Below are 20766 nucleotides of genomic sequence, written 5' to 3' on the forward strand. Positions count from 1 at the left end.
AGAGATGTATCTACTCCATAAAATGATATCTATGTGAGGAGGTTCAAATTACACTTATCTGATAGATTGGGTTTCTCTCTTTAGCTTGGTATGGTGCAGGATTCATCTGTGAGGGCTAAGAAGCTTTTGTTGTTGTAATGATGACTATATCTTTTACTATTAGGAATGAATTAGGTGATACAGAAATTAACAATTGCCTGTCATTTAAAAACCTATATGGAAATTTTATATCAGTCAAAAAACTGATGGACCGGCGCAATAATATTCCATCTATTTAATGAAATCTTCATTTGGTGTTTCCACATTTGTGTTACCAGCACACATAACTGCTGTGTATGCCTTCCAAGCATAACAGAGCATGATCCCATTCCCTATCCACATCAAAGTCAAACATGACAATGACAGAAGGGTAGCTTTTCCCCCATTCCCTATATATCTGTATATATCTGTGTATATCTGTGTTGCTCTGTGAGTGTGTACATGTACGTATACACATATATGCATTAGTATGTACTCATATGTAAAAGAGTTGAATAAGAATGGAGATATGCTTGTCAAAGACAAATCCATTGATTGTTACTAAGTAAACAGAAACCACATTTGGCTAAGACTCAAACATGCAAATTGATAGAGCCTATAAGGGCACTTAGGGAAATCAGTACGTACACTTTCCCTGTTCTTCCATGCTTCCCTAAGCATCTGCTTTTGGCCACTGTTGGAGACAGAATATTGGGCTAAGTAGACCTCTGGGCTGACCAAAGACTGCCACTCCAATGGTTTACCCCTATGGTCAAAATTTTTATAATGTACATAACTAAAATTGTATTAAATTGTTCCTAATTCTTTGATGCTGATGTAAACAAATAGCAATATGATTAAGTTGTGTCCTGGTTTCATCTGGGATAGAGTTAATTTTCTTCCTAGTAGCTGGCATGTTGCTGTGCTTTGGATTTAGGATGAGAATAATGCTGATAGCACATGAATTGGTTAGTTGTTGCAGAGTAGTACTTACACAGAGTCAGGGACTTTCCAGCTTCTCGTTGCCCTGCCAGCGAGGAGGCTGGGGGTGCACCAAGAGCTGGGAGGGGACAGAATCAGGACAGCTGGCCCAAACTGGCCAAAGGGATGTCCCATACCACATGGCAGCATGCTCAGCTATAAAGGTGGAGGGAGTTGGTTGGGGTGGCAGCCACTGTTGCGGGTCTGGCTGGACATCAATCAGTGGGTGGTGAGCAATTGCATTGTGCATCACTTGCTTTGTATATTATTTATTATTATTGTTGTTGTTGTTGTTATTATTATCCCTTCATTCTCTGCCCTATTAAACTGTCTTTATCACAACCACGAGTTTTTACTTTTTTTTTTTGATTATCTCCTCCATCCCACTGGGGGGAGGCAGGGAATGAGCAAATGGCTGTGTGGTGCTTAGCTGCCTGCCGGGTTAAACCACATCAAAGTGATACCAGATTTTTTTTTGAAAGTTTATGCTTCAGTATTAAAATAAGCCAGTCTCCCTAGTGAAGGGGCTGCCTTTCAGCCACTTAACTGAATCATTCAGTGAATTTATTTTAGTTTCTTCAGACTGAAGTTATTCTCTAGTTACATGGCAAATGGGAAGAGTATGTACATACGTGATTATGAAGAGCACTGCATTTTGCTAGTGCATGTTTAAGACCCTTTTCTTAAAACTACCTTTGCAGTCAAATAAAATTGCTCATCTATTCAAAAGACAGATAAAATCACAAGGCAGATTTGTGATATGTGTTGAAATGTAGGTCAGCTGCAGGAGTAAAATAGAAAATGGCATTATAGATGTGGCATTTTCCCTCCTTGTCCCCCTCCAAGCTTCTCTGAACAATAATTCAGCTGTTGTCCTCCCTTGTCCACAGAAGTAGAAGGATTAATAGCATTTCTAAGCATATTCCGAGGAATAAATTTCAGGTGCAGATTTCAATCACAAAGAAACTATGTGAAAGAAAGGAAAATAATTTTCCAAAACCAACACATACCAAGTAAGTCATAGTGAACTGAGAAGTTGAATAAATGATTGAGTTCTCTTCTTGCCTTTATAAAATATTTGTCTTATATATCTTGAAACTTGCCAATAGACTGTTAGAATATATTTGAAATACAAACTTCTCCTTCCCTCTTATTCTGAGTAAATGATATTTTTTTTGAATAATTGTTTTAAAAACTGGAAGTAGTTTGGAAAGAATGTTGACAGAAACAGTCTTTCAAGTGAGTTTTAATGTTCAGTACGTGAAGGGTTGGGCTGAAGATTTTTTCATTTATTTTTGTTGCTGTTGTTTTTCATTTGTTTGTTGTTGTTGTTGTTAGGTGCAAGGGAAAGAAGGCTGGGCTTTAAAACAGGATGTTTCCAAAATAATTTGGGTGTTATTAGAAGGAAAAGAGTCTGGACAGAATTATTATAATTATCTGGATGTAATCATGGAGTCCCAGATCAGTTCCTGACTTTCCAGATCCTGCCATGGTACTATAGTAGCATACCATGAAGGACCCAGTAATTTCAAGTGTGGGTTGCTCTGGATCATTTTTCAGGCTATTAGCCTGAGAAAACTAAGTGACAATTAATGCCTAAGTAAATAATCTGAATTCTACTCAATGAAAGGAGAATCCAACCTGGTGACAGCTATGTTCAAACACTCAGTTCCTCAGTGCTGGGCAAGACTTTCCATCGCAGGCCTTGTTTAACAAAAAAAAGGTAGGCAACATCAAAAGTCAGACTCCTACTTCTACATTTGTCACCCAAGACTCCACTAATGAAATTCATTTCACTCTAATGTAAATGACTAAAGTAGGTCAGAGCATTGGGCTCCAGAAGTTGCTATTTCTTTCTGCTGTCTTGAAAGGGAGCCTAAGATGACAAGTCAGATGTAGGCATCTACACTGTAAACACATAGACATGTCAGATGAATCCCATGTAATGGCAGGATTTCAAATTAAATTTTTGCTCTTGCAGAAAGCCATGATTCTTGCCAAATTTCAAACAAAAGGAAACATGCATTCAGATTTTTTTTTATCTGTCTCTGGCCAAAATTCAAGTTGCAAATCTCATTCTGCACCCTGGAAAATAACAGCACCTATACTAAATCAAAACTTGTCTAATCTTCAAGCAAACTGCTTGTCCTGTGATGCATTGTAGAAAACAGCTTCCCAGCAACACTGTGGCCACTTACAGAAAAAGCATGGCAAGGAAACTATAAAATGGGCACACTGGAGTCTAACCCACAGAGGACATGCCAGATTAGGGGACGGAGAGAAAACAAACGAACAAAAAAATCATTGAGTTTTTTAGGCAATTCCTTCCCTTTCATTCATGGGTACAAAGGGAATATTCCTATTTCTAGAAGGAATATGTCAGATCTTTCTGAATTCAAAGCCTCTAGCTATACTTAAAGTAAAACTTTAATTTTTAGCTGTCTTGTAGTTAACTTTATTCATTCTGTTCAGAGTCCTGAGCTGCAGATAAACCAGTACAAACAAGATTTGACATCATCTACGTACCTGTGAGCAGAACCTCCATAGTATTGTGCCTAAATGACAGTATTTGAATTCTTCATCTTTTCTCAATTTTTATTTTGAAACAATTCTGCTCTAGAATATTTTAAACTTTTAAACCCATAGTGGTTTTACCATTTTAAATTGCAGAAGAAAGCTCCATGTCAGTGAGCTATGCTGTAGCTTAATTATACAGCCAGCATGGGTGTGTGAGAATAGCCACCACATACTAGAGAATAAATTGCTGGGTTTGGTTTTTCTTGATTTACAAGTTGCTATATGAGGCGCATGTTCCTAGGGAGTGGTGAAAAGTAGGGGTGTGTTAAACAGGTTTAAGAACATTTTAAAGAGACACAGTCAGGTTTGAGACATAGTAGATTTGGTGTACTTCCTCCTTCCTGCCAAATAACATTTTCTGTTTCTGTGGTTAAAAACAGTTGAGCTGCACCCTGCCTCTCCGTTTAAGTGATACCACAAAATCCAGTGTCGCAGTATGTGTCACACTGGTCTCTCTCTGTCTTTTTTCGTTTTTTGTCATCAGTAAGGAAATGAAACTGCCAAAACTGCTGGTCTTCACGCTCCTTGGAGAGCAGAATTCGCATGCCACCAAGCTCAGCCAGTAAAATCTTGTGGTTTTCTGTAAAAATAGCTGTGGGGAGGACAAACAACACTTGGATCAAATTATTTCTCTACTCAGAGCAGTACAGAAGTTATTTGCTAGTGTTACTGGGGCCACCACTTCAGTGTCTGAAATACCCGGGTATGAAACCTGGTTTTCAAGTTCCCAGGTACCTTCTCAAAAATCACATGTTGTTGAACATGGATTCTCTTGTTTCCCATATGTTTTGCACAGAGAATGGGCATTATTTTGAATCTTTCTTACACATAGTACTGGCTTTGACCCTTGGAGAATTAAATGTTATTTTCTCTTTCTGGGTAAAGATCTCTACTGGAACTAAAGATAATTTCAATTGAAAATAAGAACAATCTTTCTTCCTTTCACAAGAGATGACAGGAATATCAATTTCAATTGCTTGCTTACTACAGGAGAACAAAATTAGCAGAGCACAATGTGTATACAAATTTCAGCGTGCCATTATTGTAAATAACATTGAAGTTTTTTTTGGAAGCATTTAACCTCACTTTCTCAGAGACAGTTTTTCTTCTTTTTTTTTTTCTTTCTTTTTTTTTCCCCCTAGGCTGATAAATATGTTAAAATTTGGATGTTTTCCATTACATTATACTATATTACTTGAGGTGCTATCTTGTTCTATATAATCAAAACATTTAGAACTAAAATTCCAGTACTTAGTTATTTGAGAAAATACATGTTTTAAATTTGCCCTTCCAAAGGTAATAGGTGAGCACCATGACACACACAAAGATCATTGTTAGTCAGACCAAAACTTAATTCATGAAAAGAGCAGAGTGGGGACATGACTTGTAAGTGCCAATGTTTGGAAGAAGGAGAGTAAATGGAAAAAGAAATTTGAAAGTAGGTAGCAAAGTAGCTGAAGAAGAGTTGAAATAATTAGGAAGGAGGGCAATGTCAAAGAGAAAATGGAAGCAAGCAGAAAAGGAAGGCCAAGATCTGTCTGATCTCATATACTGACAATGCAAATCATACAGAGCTGTGCTTATGAAAGGGTTTGAGAACTGGAGTCTTGTATATACAGAAGATATATATCTCCTACCATTTTTAAGCAAGGTGGATAGAGGTGTTTATATAAAACAAACAAACAAAAAAAAAAAACAAATCAAAAAAAGCTTTCTACAGGAATTTTAAATTCTAGGAAATCTGTGATCAGATGAAGAGAAAGGATGAGCAGTGATATTGCATGAGAACTATGTCATGAAAAATGTGTGGCATGTTAGCAATTCTTTCCACATGGCCTGTGGTCGGGACAGAGTAGCATCAGAATTATGCTGCAGAAGGAGCAATTAAAGGCACATGCACAGGATGAGGAAGAATGGTTGCTTAGCTGAAAACATGAGAGCTGAGAGATATGAAGACAATACCACAAATAAACAGCCTGCGGAGGTTTGCGCAGAAGGCCAAGTTCAGTGATAGCCTCTTAATATAATTTTTCTAAGGGTTTTGTGAGTTCAGCCTCCTAAATGTTCAGAGGTGTAACTGCAGTGACTATCTGTTCAGGGAACACCCCAGAGATTGCCATGAATCAGTGTCTCTGTCACTAACCTAACTGTACAGTGCGGTGATCCAGTAAACGGGTGCTGACAATAGCTTTTGTGGTTAGCAGCAAGGGCGCGGTTTCATTATCAGTTTAAACTGATCTAATACCACATTCCCACCAGGAGGAGCAGTTCTGCCTTCCTCGTCCTGCCCTTGGCCATGTTCGTGCAATAGTCTCTTACATCAACTCAGTCAAATCAGCAAACTGATCCAATTCACTGCAGGTCTCATGATCAAAAGAACAGAAGAAGCCTATAGCAAAAAATAATAATAAAATAAAATACTGGGTAAGGCAACGCCACCAATTTGTCAGGGTACTATTAGGAGGTTTACACCAGCCATGAGACCATCTTTTAAAGCTAGTACCTTAATTTAGCAACTATTGAAACAAAAGGACAGTTCACACCTCAAAATTAGTATTTTAACTTCTCCATAAATTCAGCCATGTTATTTCTAGTCATATTCTTCCTCCAGAGTACAGAGTATTTTCCCTGCCCTAGCAGCTACAGACTTTTACAATACAACTTTCCCACAGGATTTCAACCTAAAGGACATGACAACATTTAGAATGAACAATCTACATTCTTTCAGAGTATGTCCTGATTCTCTTAAAGTCTTAAAGTACTGTGCTAGCTTTCCTCTCATCTACAAATCACACCTTGCTCATATCTCTACATGTATACATATGGGAAAAGCTATTAAAAACATAAGCATTTGCCAAATATTATTGGTACATCATATTTTCCATACGGAAAGACTTTTCCTCATCTCAAAATTTGTTTCTAAATTAGTGATCTTTGATATCTTCCAAGCACTAATGGGAAGGACAAAACTTGAGGATGGGATTTGAGTGATAGGAACCATTATCACTTTAGGCATTAAGGAAGTCAACTGACCACTAAATTGGTCAACAACTCAAAAGACAAAAGAAATACTTTCCTACATTTTTACACTACTACACTTGCAGGCAGACTTTAATCAAATAATAGGATCAATTCACAGAATCACAGAATTGTTGAGGTTGGAAGGGACCTCTTAATCTCATGTAGTCCAACACCCCTGCTTAAGCACGATCAGCTAGAGCATGTTGCCCAGGATGGTGGTCTGGTCAAGTTTTGAATACCACTGAAGATGGAAACTCCACAGCCTCTCCAGACAAGCTTTCCTGTGCTTGACTACACCACACAGTAAAAAAAGTATTTTCTTGTGTTCAGATGGAATTTCAAGATTTTCAGTTACTTCCCATTGCCTCTTATCCTGTCAGCAGGTACTAACGAGAAGAGTCTGGCTTCCCTTTCTTGATTCCCTCTCAGTAGGTATTTATTCACACTGATGAGATCCCCCAAGCCTTCTCCAGGCAGAACAGTCCCAGCTCTCTCCACTTTTCCTCATATGAGAGATGTTCCCAGCACTTAATCACCTCTGTGGTCCTGTGCTGGACTTGCTCTGGTAAGTGCCTATCATTCTTGTACTGAGGAGCCCAGACCTGGACATGGTACTCCAGATGCAGCCTCACCAGTGCAAAGTAGGGATGCATGATCACTTCCCTCAACCTGCCCAGGATACTGCTGGCCCTGTGCCATGAGGGTGCATTGCTGGCTCACGGTCATCTCGTTTTCCAGCTCCTGGACAATTTCCACTCCAAGGACCTTCTCAGCAAAGCCGCTTTCCCAGCTGGCCCCCAGCATGTACTGGTGCCTGGGGTTAATCCTCCCAGGACATAGGATTTTGCCTTTACCCATGTTACCCATGCTTTTACCCCATGAAGCTGAACTTCATGAGATTCCCCTCTGTCTCATCCTCCAGCTTGTCAGGGTCCACAACCAACTGGCACATCAGCCAGCCTACCCAGTTTGCACCATCTGCAAACTTGCTGGGAGAGCACTCTGTTCCTTTGTCCAGATCTTTAACAAAGATGCTAAACAGTATTGGCCCAGTGTTAAGCCCTGGGATACACCACCAGTGACTTGATTAGGTTAGACTCAACCATCTAAAGCATAGGCTTTCCTTCCTCTTATGAGTGTCAATTTCCTAAGCTGTATGTACACTGTATAAATGGCTACTTCCCTAAAGGGAAGATGAAGTTAGAATTAATAACTTTGAAAAGCAGTCTACACTTTGTCTGTAATTATGTGCATCTTTCCATCGGACAGTGCTAACCTGTTTCCTTCCTTTTTTTTCCTCCCATCCTTGCCACATCCTATCTCTGACAACCATGGTTGGTGAAAAAGATTAAGGGCTTCCCCGAGCTCTTCATGTAATAATGAACAAGACGGAAGGAAGTAATCACATGTACATTTGCAACTCTATTATTATAAAGTCAATGAAATGTAAACTATCTCCTCTTTTGCCTTATAATTAATTAATTAATTATGAAAATGTACTGATTTATTTTCATTCTTCTGTTGCAACAGAGGTGACTATTAAGAAGTTTGCAAAAAGAAACTATAGTACAAGCTCAAAAAGTGAAATTCATGTACAAGAGGCTGCTTAAACACAGATATAAATTTCTGTTATGAGAAAAAGAGATGAACATCATAAGAAGGCATATTATATTGTGATGCTCCACTCTGAGCCAAATAGTATTTAGTCACTTGCAGTTTTGTGTAAGTACTATAGATGTTGATCTGTGATGAACATCCAAGCTAATCTGAATGCACAGGCACAATATCTCATAAGCAGTAGAACTATGAAAGCTAAAATACATAACAACTTTGATTTATTCAACAAGGTACAGAATATGCATTCAGGCAAATAGACAAGTATATATTAGAAGCAGACATCATAGATAGTGCACAGATGAGGGAAACTTTAACAATAAATTTATATATTTTAATTCCACACTATATTTCACAGTTGTAATATATATATATATTAGTTTACTGAACTTAAACATAATCCTGTACAAAATTAATGTTCCAGATGACAAGCTTTCTCTATAGTTGTCATGAGCATTATGCCATAATAACAGGAGTTCTGCTCATACAGAGAAAACAAGGTGGCTGTGTGTCCCTTGTATTACTTTCTCCTCAGTTTGTTTTTAGTAGAGTAGTCCTTAGTCAGCACTTTGAAGAAACAATGGTGGACACTAATCTGTGTCTGGTCCCAGATGGATAGACCTCAGGAAAAGGTACCTGTGAGATGTAAGAAATCCCCCACCCTCAGTGTTTTTGTATTGACTACTCCTAAGTGTCTACACAAAGAAAAAGTGAATTTCAAGTAGCTCCATGTTTGGGTGTCTCTGTTTCCATGCCTCATTTATGGTCTCTGACTCCATACAAAGCTGACTCAGAGCTTTGCATGCCAGTGTAAGTGGCAGACGCCTCCCTGAATGCTGTGGCTATGTCTGACTTTCCCCAAACGGCTCTGATGTTCTTGCTGAGCCCTCCAGAAGTTCTCCCCATAAAACTTGGGACACATGGAAGTTCTGAAATCCTCACAAAACAGCACCAAACACAAGGGGTTAGATTACTCCCTTTTAAAACGTTTATCTCTATCAGCAGATAGGATTTTTCAGTCCACTTGCTTAGGCATGTGCAGGTGTGAATTCTTACGGGTCTTGGGCTGCTCTGCCCACAGCTATTGCTGCCCCTGCCTCCCAGCCCTCCGTGGTGCCTCCAGGTTATGGCAACTCTTATATTTGCTACATCCAGGCTTCAAGCAAGGATAAGGCTTGGGAGCTTCTGCTGTATTTCACACTCAGTACAATAGATAGAAAATTTGTGAACTGTTAATTCATTATTTCTGGTATCACAAGACTGTTCAAGGTAGATGAACAGCTTTGTTATCTTCATGCTAGAGGGTGAGCTGTCTGCCCTTAAGTCTGACTGCAGATCCTTGCACTGCAGATCATTCCTCTGAGGCATCTGACTGAGCTCTGTCAGAAACAAGTTCCTTGCCTGAATGGTTCTTTACGTCTAACCTAGTGTGGCCATTCCTCTGTAAAGGAAAGCATCAAAAAAGAACATTAGTCAAAGGTGTCCTTCTTTCTTCTAGCCTTCCTAATAGAAAAGAGTGATTCAAAATATAGTACCAGCATAAAAATGTTGCAAAAATCAAACTCACCTTCCTCCTCACTTTAAGCTCTAATAATTTATTTAGTTTTCCACAGTATCTCTCATAAAACATTTTCATCCACATACTCATTAGCCCAAAGATCCCAGGACAGGATTGTATATACAAGGCTGAAGAGAATACATAATGCTAATTTAGTTTAATCATAATCTATTTGCATAAATGCAGTCTTCCAAGGAAATCTATTTATTTTGCCAAGAGCAGTTCCTTAAAGGATGACAGGGTAAGAAATATGACACCTATTATTACAAATGATTACTTAGAGGTGAATGTACTGATTTTAATTATATCAGGTAATCTTGAGGTTTCTCATACTGTCAAAAATAATTTACTCTGCTTGCACTAGTTTATTGTTGGCTTTAGATACTGTCAGTATGTTTTTTCTCCTGTAGCAAAGTCCTGCCTTCCATCCCCTTGGAAGGACACCGTCCCAGTCCCACTCTGCTTAAAGTACCATAAAAGCTGAGATTGTCTTCATATGATCAGGTAACTATGCAGAATAAAATAGCCCCTCAGCTTACCATGATCCAAAACAAGAGCAGCTGTTCCAAGATGGGTGCATCTTCCCCATAGACCCCACGTATAGACCCTACCCCTTCGGAGGCTGCTTTCTGTAGTGTAGAGCTACACCTACAGTGATGCCTTCCCTAGTTTACAGGTCCTGCCAGATGATTTTGGGACTCAGACCAAGCAAATCTACACTTCAATGCAGGAATCTCTCTGTCAGGGATAGGGCTTTCAGGTAGCAACAGAGAATATCATAAAATAGTGCTCTTTCTTTCCTAACCCTCCCCATAGAGTCTCCATTAAAAGCTCAATTCAGTTAAGATTATTTCACAAATAAGAAAAAACAAAAACAACAACAACAACAAAAATATAAATAAAATTTGGGTTTACTACTCAAGCAGGAAGGTTGGGTAATAGCAACTGATCTAGGCTTGAACCATTCTGTAGCTCCAAGTTCAGACAGTAATGCTCACAGTTGTAGAAATAATCCAATATTTTAACAAGTGGGTTCTGATAGACAACTGCTGACCTGTAGACCCATATGCACTTAGTCTTTAGAAATGTTAAAATAATTGGTCTTTTACTGTCACTATAAGCAGTCTGTAAATCAAAACAAAAACACATTTCAACAGAAAGGACTGTTTGTCTTACACATCTATGATATTAATACACCACTTTACAAATCAAGGAAAAAGATTGGTTAGGAAAATGAAATTTAAATACAAAGTTGTAACTCTGGAAACATTAGCCAGCCACTTGCTTATCTCTTGCCAAATGTAAATTCCCTTTTATTCAGACTTCTCCAGCCACATACACATATACCTCTGCGTAGCTATCTGCCTGGTTTGGAGCAAGCACCTTGGTGTCCAAGCCACACCTCAAATGGGTGACAAGTGTCTCCTCATTTAGAGGAGATACTTCCTCAGATGAAGGCCTGAAAGGAGTTGAATGCAGTACACGTTGTTAGAGGTTGCCTAATGCAGTAACCGGTGCTGGACACTTAATAAATAAATAAATAAATAAATAAATAAATAAAAAATAAATAAAAAAGGTGAAGGTGACCACAACAGCTAGTACACTGTCCTGAATGAAGGACCAAGAAACTATGAGTTAGTTCCTTAATCTGGACATTAACTTTTGCATGTGCTTAAAGAGAAAATGTAAGGGAAAAAAAAAAAAAAAAAAAAAAGAAGAAGAACTGAAGCATTTTTCCTAAAGAAAATGTCCAAATTACAAATCCTCAAGACAACAAGACAAGACATTCTGTCCCCCTACACATCAGACATCAGAAGCTTGGATAAATAACAATCCTGTATTTTTTCAGATGGTGTATATGGTGCAGTTAGGTCATTTAGCTATTTTGCTCTAGTTACAAGAGTAGGCAAATAAACAGAATTGTTGTATCTAGTTTTTCATAAGAAAAGCATAAATACAAAACATCATATAGTTATCAAAGCTGTTGCCATATTTGTGTTGTATGAAGTGCTGTTTGACATTAGCAATACCATTACTCTTACTTTTTGTAAGCATATATAACATATTAAAATGTATAAGACCAAGGCCAAATTTATTTTGTCTTAAAACATAACAGAATTTAAAACATCACTGTCTATACATGCTTTTTATCTGTCCTTAAGCCTCCTGCTACATTTCACATGCAAATCCTTCCTAGCAGAGCCCAATGCTGATCTACAGGTACCGATTCTAGAACATACTTACAATTTAGTGTAATTTGCAGTTTGAACACTAGGTGGAAACAAAGTAATAAAAATAAGATCTGTTATCGAATAATCTTCAGCACAGCAAATGGAAGAGCTTTCTCCAACACACATGACTGAAATCCCAGAAGCCAGAAATGGCAGCTTAAACCTGCTTAATTGCACCGGAGACCTCTGTGATTCTCACTACTTGGGCACAAGAAGAAGAGGAAATAATCTCCCTAGACTTCTTAAACTTGAATATTTGATTTTCTTTCCTTGATGGCTTACTTTAAATTTTGGGATATGTGTACCCAAAATGCTCAGATGTATTCGTATTGATCGTTTTTCAAGTATTTCTGTGAAAACTGGTACCCGAATTCAACATGTAAAATTTTTCCTCTATTGTTTTTCAGTTTTGCAAAACTTTAGATTGAATGTATACTTAGAATGAGCAGCTTTTGTCTGCTGCCCTTTGCTTGTCATAGATTATGAATAGATAAATAGTGAAAATAGAAATGTATATATATATATATATTCCATCTCATGGTTATGCAACAAGAAAAGCAAAGCAAGAAAAGAGTCACCCTCATTTCACTCTTTTGTGTAACACAGTTCTAGGAGCCTCTTTATTATAATTCCAAATTTCCTCAGATCAAGAAAGGGAACTGAAATGATATTTAGTTTTGGATGATAGCCATCTTTTGATGGCTTTAGATATTCTGTTGCTTGTGGAAAACTTGGCTCCGGAAAAATCCATATGCAGAATGCAACTGCAGCAAAAGCCCATAAATAAGGAGGAATGATGTAGCATTTCACTGAAAACCACAATGCAGAACTGAGCTGCACGACAGCAGTGCTGGTCAGGATTTGACATTCAGGCATTTTCGTCTTCTTTCCAGGAAAAAAACAATCTTAGCATAAGACCATCCTGTTGAAAAGATGCAGCCATGTTTTACACAAATTCAGAAGAGACTGGCCTAGTGATCCCTCGTCCCTTTCAGTACTGTTTGCAGAATTTGAAATGGTTAAGAAGGTGGTATAACAGCAAGGGACAACCCTAGTTTTATTTATAGTTCATAACATACTCTTTAAAATGTGAATGGTACCCTGCCTGCATCCAGTATGAATACATAACAAACCATGAGGTTTCCAGCAATATTTTCACCTCTTCCAAATTTTTCTAATTTTTTAATTAATACATTGGTTATCCCAAGTACCTTGCTCTATTTCATTCTACATGTTAGTCCGAGTTCTGCCTCTTTGTCCATCTTTTCACACAATAAGAGGGCAGATGCTAGCCTCACAGGCTGGTTTTACAGACTGTTTAAAGTAGATTTCAACTGCCTGAGGTGACTTAGTCAATTGGCTCACATACCAGAGCAAGTATTCATACTGGTGGAATGCAAGTCAAAATCTTAACTGAATTTGAAACCTGTTGAAGCTTGGTGAATAACTAAGCCTATTGTTCCTGATCCAAGTAAATATAACCCTCTGTCTACTGAGTACTTCTATTCAAAGTCTTAGATTAAATGGTTTTGTATATATTTTCTAAACTCTATAGGAACAAATGCTACGCTAAACTCAACGAGCATATATCAAGTAGCTGCATAAGGCCTACTGTCATCATTCCTGAAGAAAGTTTGTATGTGATGGGTGCAAGGACACAGATAGGGCAAGATATAAATATAACAATGAAGTAAAAGCTTTGGGTTTGGAAGAGTTTTGAGGAACTCAGTATAGTTGCCATTGAATTCAACCTGCCATTGAATTCAACCTACCATTGAAAGACTATATTTCCTCAAAGCTTTTATAAAGAAAAAGATTCTGCAGAACAAACAGTGTCTAAGTTAGTTCTTTGTCCCTCAGTGGATGATTATCCCAGTCCTTATCCTTAAGGTCATCTTTTAGAGGAGACACTTGTTAAATATCATGGAAATCTCCTTGCAGTACAATAAAACAGTGTCAATCATCCTTCAGTTATGACTGAAAGGTAATGAACTCCTAAATAAAATATAGCAATTGTTAAATGTAGAATGGCAACACATCCTTAAGAAACAACGTTCTGTGTACATTCCGTATCATCTCCACTTGAAACAATACCAGAAAACTTTGGCATCTTTTATATTTGTCTGACTATTCCCACCCTGCTAAGTATGTGTGAACTGGATTTTATATCAATGGGTCATTTTAATACAGTCTATCTAAATAATAATCAATTTCCTGATATCAGCTTAAAGAAGTAAAGTATTAGGGCAGAGAATTTAAAAAAAAAAAAAAAGAATTTGACATGACAATCAGAGCCCAGATTACACACGGCAGGAGTGGAAGGGGAAATGCTGCTTGTAAACTTAGAAGAATCTATATGGAAAACACTGAGTGTCAAACACAAATGCATTTGCTTGTTTGTTTGTTTGTTTTTTAAATTAATCCCCATTTCAAAGTTCCCCAGGCAAGCTTAACGCTATAACATTGACTTACCAATTTTGGCACTGAAGAGAGTAGCTAGAAAGACTTTTCCAGATGCAAGAATTTCCACTGTTTATAAAGCCGTGGGTCTATTGATCACTGATGAGATGTCCCTTAATATGCCTCCAGTTACTACTTCCTATAGCTCAAATCCCTCTTCCACCAAGATTCAAGTTTCAGGTTAAAGCATATTGAAAGTTTGTCTCTGCTGTTAACTGCTCTGGCTGGTTGGCAGTTGCTGCTGGTGACTGTGTTACTAGGAGTGGTTTTGGCTTTGAGTAGGATAGTTGTGAGTCAACATGTGGGAATAAATCCAGACATGCCCAGCTTTCCTCCTGCTCTGTAAACAAAGTGATCTGATACAGAAATCTGACTGGGATGATCTTTAGATGCAATAAATATATCTGCCCTTCTGCCACATGAAGGCTATCTTCCTACTGAACCCAGTAGGCATGTGACACAAGTTATTTTTTGAGGCACTCTAAATTGCAATAACTTCCTTGCCTGCAAGGTCACGTATTAGTGATAAGCATCAAGAGTGGGATCCTTGCTGCACAAAAGCCAGGAGCAAAAATCCCATTGATCTCAACAGAATAATGGCATTGCCACAAGGCACTGCAGAGCACTGCAGTGAGGGGAGGCTTCCCACAGAGCCTACTTTCTTGCTCTCCGTCTTAATCTTCTAGCACCTTCTTTGCATTCTTCTTCCATCTTTGCTTCCAGCCAGCTTCTTCTACCAGAAAACCGCTCATGACAAATTTCCCTGGCCTGTTTCCACTCTTTCCTCAAGCAGTCTGCCTTTAAATTCAAGTTTGTTTTGGTCAAAATAAATTCCAGCTAATAGTGTAATCTAAAATCTTTCCATAATTTTTTTTTTTTCCAGGAGAAAAGTTGCAGTGAAGCAACAGCCATTCAGCTGAGCTCTTTAGAGCACGTCTCTATGTTACATACTGTGGGAATAACAATTTACTTTCCCAGGTTAATATCTCATGTTACACAAGTCTTGGCACTGTAAAGTATCTTTGCAGACAGACATTGTTTTAAGCAGGTGACCAGCAGGAATCTGTGTTCATTCAAAAAAGCTACTAAATGCCACTCTAAAACAAGAACTGTGTATAAAAACTGTTGAAGGAATATATCAAACAGGCAAGGTAGAGCTGTGCTTTTGCAACAGAGGACTTCAGAAATCTGTGTTTCAAAGGCATAGAAATAAACTGTACATAGAAAGAGAAAGACATAACCATGTTCTTTGCAGACTCCTGCTATCTTCAATAAAGTAAACTAAACAAATAAATAAACAAATAAAATACAGTCTGCAAAATGTTTGTTAAGAAAATTCAAGGATAAATGAAGATATGAAATTAGACAAATAAGAATTACTTCATTGAAGTCAGGATTTGTTCTGGAGTGTTTACTTATATCACCTACTCTACTCATCCACTAATGAATCTGCTTTTTGTCCCTATGATACTGCACAATCATAAATTATTATCATGAAAGAGAACACTTTGATCTTTACCATGACATCCTGTAGAGTCAAGGCCATTGAACTGCCTTGAATTTTGTTTATAGATAATGTTTTTTCACATGATGTGGGTAATATTTTACTTTATCACACTGCAGTAGAGATTCTGCTTTATCAAAGGTAATAGAAAACTGGATCTTTGCAGCAATGCTACATCTGTAACACAGTTATTTGTGGAATTTGTATGCAGGGCATAGTAAAATTTGCTCATTACTCAAATTAGGCCATCAAAGTGGCAGGCCATGGAGGAATTCTCACATGGTCCTCAGATCATCTTCCATCATCCTTTAAAACTGTAAAATTTATTTGCCATCTGATCCTTGAGTAAACAGCAATAAAGTAATCTCTCCCTTGGTTATCACAAAGTTTGACAGTCCTTGATTAAAACATAAACGTCTTAGATGCAGAACTGCTGCCTGTAGAATACTTTTAGAAGTAAAAGCCTTATCTAAAGCCAAAAATAGTTTATCTGTGTTGTTTGCTGAGCTTCTGGATGCTGGTCTTCATCTTTGTAACTGAAAGGTACTGAAAGTAATTTATTATGAGCTCTGTATATATAGATGCACTCATGCCTGAACATACTAACCAGTTGTGTTTAATTCAGTCTGTACATCAAATCTCTTTTAAGCTATTTATTCAGACTGATGGACTGAGTGGTATTTTTATAAGTGTATCATGGATAGCATAAATTATAATGGTAGTACACAAACAAATAACCCAGTATCTGCCAGTACTCAGTGGAGAGTACTGGCACTTAGACATTGATATATTAGGTTGACACAGGAATTTTCTATCAAAATAATTCATAACTAACAATATGTTACAATTTTAACATAGCTGAATAAAATCATGATCATTGATTAAGTAGAAGTTTTAACAGCATTTTAATAAGACAACAGTGTAATTTAATATCAGTTAACCATGAATGCAATTCCACAAAATGTACACTGCCTGCAAGACTGATTCTTGAGTAGTAATTCAGGACATGCTAATTTTATAATGTCAGTGCCCCCCAACCCATCAAAACCTTCGATTCAGTGCCCCTTGCAAAATGGCAGAAGTTCAAGAACATATCAAGGAGTGGAGAGCTTAAAGCAGGTGCAGTCACTAACAAGTATTATCATGCACTCAGAATAATTGCTACTAAAAAAAGCCAGGAGCTATCAAGCAGCATTTTAATCTTAATTCAGAATAACTACAGTGTATTAAGCCCCTCCTCTCATTCATCCCTGTCTGCTGCAGTTTCTAACTGGACATGCTGAAAAATACTTTTCTTTCCAGCAGGAATGAAGGGAACTGTTGAACTCTTGCCCACTTTTTTTTCTTCAATATACTGAAAAATCACAACAGTTACAAGAAGGCACAAGTTCTCCTTCATTTTATGAAACAACAGCGAAAAAACAAGTTGGATTTTGACAGATAACATCCTCTTATACCTGAGTTTTAAATATAAGTCTATTTGGCACGTGAAAAACAAAGTCGTCTTCCTACATGCAATATACAGAAGCACATGAGCTGTATCTTAAGAATGAGTTCAGTTCACAGTTTTGTGTTAACCTACAGTACAAAATCTCCTACAAATCTCCAGAAGACTGAACACAAATCATAGGCATGCTATGTATATGTACTATATATGTACTGTATATGTGTATATGTACTATATATAAATTGAAATAGACTGCTTTTGTTCTCAAATAGAGAACTCACAAATGAAAGCAGCCCATTACCACGCAGGAAGGTCATGTGGTCCTTTAATACATTAAGCAGAAGGAAAATTTGACTTCAACAGCAGAGACTATTTCTTCCATACAAGGTAGCTCAGCCCCTAACTGCCTGCATCCATTCTTCAGAATTGAGACAACACATCATACACCATTCCAAGCCAAAAAGGTCAAGTGACAGTCTTAAAGATGGTGAGAAATTCTCATAATATCTGCTATGAACAAAGCCAGTCCCAGGAGCTAAAACAGAAGGTAAGACAGAGGAATTACTTTGTGTTCTCAGGTGCCTTGCTCTTATTCACAACCATGAGAATTAAAGCTATGCATCACTCATAAACTAAGGTGTCTCTTTTCACAGGTGTGATGTAAGAAGGAACACAATTTGTGGAGGCATACACTGTCTTCAGGACGACTCTCGCCATATCACATAGGCTCATAGTGCAGATGGGGCTATATGTGAAAGCTGCTTATTCACAAAGTACCGGGGAGAAATGTTTCCTAGCTTGCTTTGCTAGTGGAGAGCATGCAGGCTGGCAGACAAAGAAGTCAGCTGGTCACTTAAGCTTTGCACAATTGGTGATCTCACCCTCTCCTCCCACTATTACAGAGGAAAGGAGTGCTAGGTTTGACTGATTGGTTTTATTTTATTACCTACTCTTCTGACATATGAGAGAAGTTAACGCCCAGTTCTTGGATGTTTAACTTAATTTTAAATAGTGCTGCTTGGAATTATTGGACACAAGCCAGCTGATGATGACCGTGCTTGGGATTTTTTTTCTCCCTATAGGAAAAATAAAACAGCGCTGGACAGTTACATCAGAGCTTTTTAGCAAGGCATTAATAAATCATGCAAAGATTACTGATACTGACGATTACTCACAAGCAATACTTTAGACCTCATGTTCCTGAAAAGAACCAGGTGCCTAAAACTATGTATTGCAAAGATTTGTTCTGAATGGAGAATATTTGCCTTCTCTGTACTGTTTGATGGTATGGAATGAAGCAATCATTCATAGAAATACTATGAAAAAGTTATTATTCATTTCAATATTATTTTTGTATAAACAAAGAAATGTTGCAAATAGAATCTGTTGTATTTTGAGAAATAGTTCCTAATGAACAGATTGCATAGGATTGATCACTATTCATTTAATAATGCAGTTTAAATTTGCTCAGCAAGCAAAGAAAAATGTTGGGGAAAAGTGTGTTTCTCAATGTCGTGGAAGACAACATTATGTTGACGGTTATCTATGGAATTGAGAAGTGGATACTGAAAAAAAATCTACATGTACAAAATCTATATAAGTAATTTCTGGGAGAATGAAAATGGGGAGAATATCTGTTGAATAAATTATTTCAGAACTAGTCACCTGATCTACCTGACAATGTTATTCTGTGCATTGGTGAACTGCTGAAAAAGCACTTTATAAAGTTTGAATCCTCTGTTTCATCATTATTTTGTGGTGCTATATTCAACCCTGGATGTTCTGCCACCCTTTATTTTTTATACTGTTTTAAACTAACAAATGCTGCTGCTTTGATCATCTGCAGCATGTGCCAAGGCACAAGACATGCTCCAATGCTGCAGTTGTGCAACATCAGAAGATATCTTAATATTGGAGAAAAAAAATATCTCTGCACTTGAGATTTACGCAGGGATTTTCTTTTCCTTTGTTTACTCTCCTGCTGATGGCACAGCGCAGCTGCCTCTGAGAACGGCAATGTACACACAAAGAGGAGTGGAGATGTGTGATTAATGCAAAGGATTAAGCAGGGGAAGTTAGAGATTTTTATCCTGATTTTCCATTGTCACCTAGGCAAGTCCCCTAACTATGAAGTGCAACACAAAAGGCAACTTAATGTTTGATTATTTACTGAATTTTTGAGCAACAGCCTCAGGTAACTTGCAGTCTTTCTTTAGAAGCAAAAGGATTTCACTGCTTTTCAAAGAAGAAAAAGCTGTGAGAATGGACAGGAGGAAACACCATGGCATACCTAAGATGCTTCTCGGGAGGCAGAGCCCATAGAGGGCAGGAAATGACTTGCTAATGACAGGGGATGTGGAAAAGAGTGAAGAGTCCTCTCTGCTAGCAGAACTGGGGAAATACGGGCAACGTCACCCTTTCCCTAGCCTTCAGGAAGAAATTCCCATTAAAGCTGCTAGCACAATGCAAAATCTCCTTTGTTGCCAAAGGACAGCTTTAGAGTAATATACTGACCAGGACATTCTGTCGTCATTTTGGGAGGGTTTTTCATCAATGTGGATTTGGGTTTCATTTATTCATTGTTGATTTTCTTACCAGCTCAAGACCAGTCACTGATTTAGTCCCAAAGGGTCTTTAACACACTGCTAAATAAATAAGGGTAGTCTGTGAGCTGCTGCTCAGGATCCTCCACCACTCATATTACCCAACTTTTCTTCTCTCTGTGGCTCCGCTGTGGACCACAACAACTGTCTCCAAGACAGGTCTGTTAGAGAAGGGATGAGCCACAGGGAGTGCAGACATAAGCCAGCCTGTGGGCTCAAACATTCACCCCTTTCTCTCTCCTTTCAGCTGTGTTGATGTATCCAAGGGTCACGTGCCAAACTATGGCCAAAGGTATTGTAGTCAGCACAGGCTGGCAAGCACACTGACACTGGTTCATATCAGGACTGGATTATTTCAGCACAAGCTAAAACCTGAAGACACTTGAGCTTTTGGGTTGCTTTTGGACTGGCAGGCAATACTGTCCAAATGAAGTGCTTTTCTATGGGATGGGTCAGTTGCTGGAAGCACAGTCTTTATTGGCAGTGGGAAGAGCATTCTGGGTTATCCAGGTTTTAATCTAAGCCTTGCTCTTCTCTGGACACTTAATTTATCTTCCAGTTATACTTCTGGGAAACAGTGTTTGAGGGGCAAGAGGAAATTTTCATCCGGAATACCGGCTGTGGGAATTGTGAATGTTAAATGTCACAACTGACAGAGGGCATTAAAACAAAGAGCAGTTCAGACCTGTCATGAAGCTGCGTGTATTGTTCAAACAGAGATGGAGATACCACTATTTCACAGTTGCAGTGAG

General features: G+C 38.1%; 1 protein-coding gene across 9 annotated transcripts in view; it reads right to left on the bottom strand.

Annotated features, from left to right (window-relative positions):
- The window catches only part of SCEL (sciellin), a 96892-nt gene that overhangs the window by 61024 nt on the left and 15102 nt on the right, over positions 1-20766 (bottom strand). For 5 of the 9 annotated variants that reach the window (XM_048047480.2, XM_013193694.3, XM_048047478.2 and 2 more), the window contains exon 1: positions 14473-14821. The exons of 3 other annotated variants lie outside the window; for them this stretch is intronic. The gene's annotated coding sequence lies outside the window, so the exon portion shown is untranslated. Of the gene's footprint in view, positions 1-14472; positions 14825-20766 lie in introns of those variants that run through there. One more of the 9 variants, XM_048047482.2, reaches the window with a different exon arrangement.

This window comes from Anser cygnoides, chromosome 1 (assembly GCF_040182565.1).
Source record: "Anser cygnoides isolate HZ-2024a breed goose chromosome 1, Taihu_goose_T2T_genome, whole genome shotgun sequence".
NCBI lineage: Eukaryota > Metazoa > Chordata > Aves > Anseriformes > Anatidae > Anser > Anser cygnoides.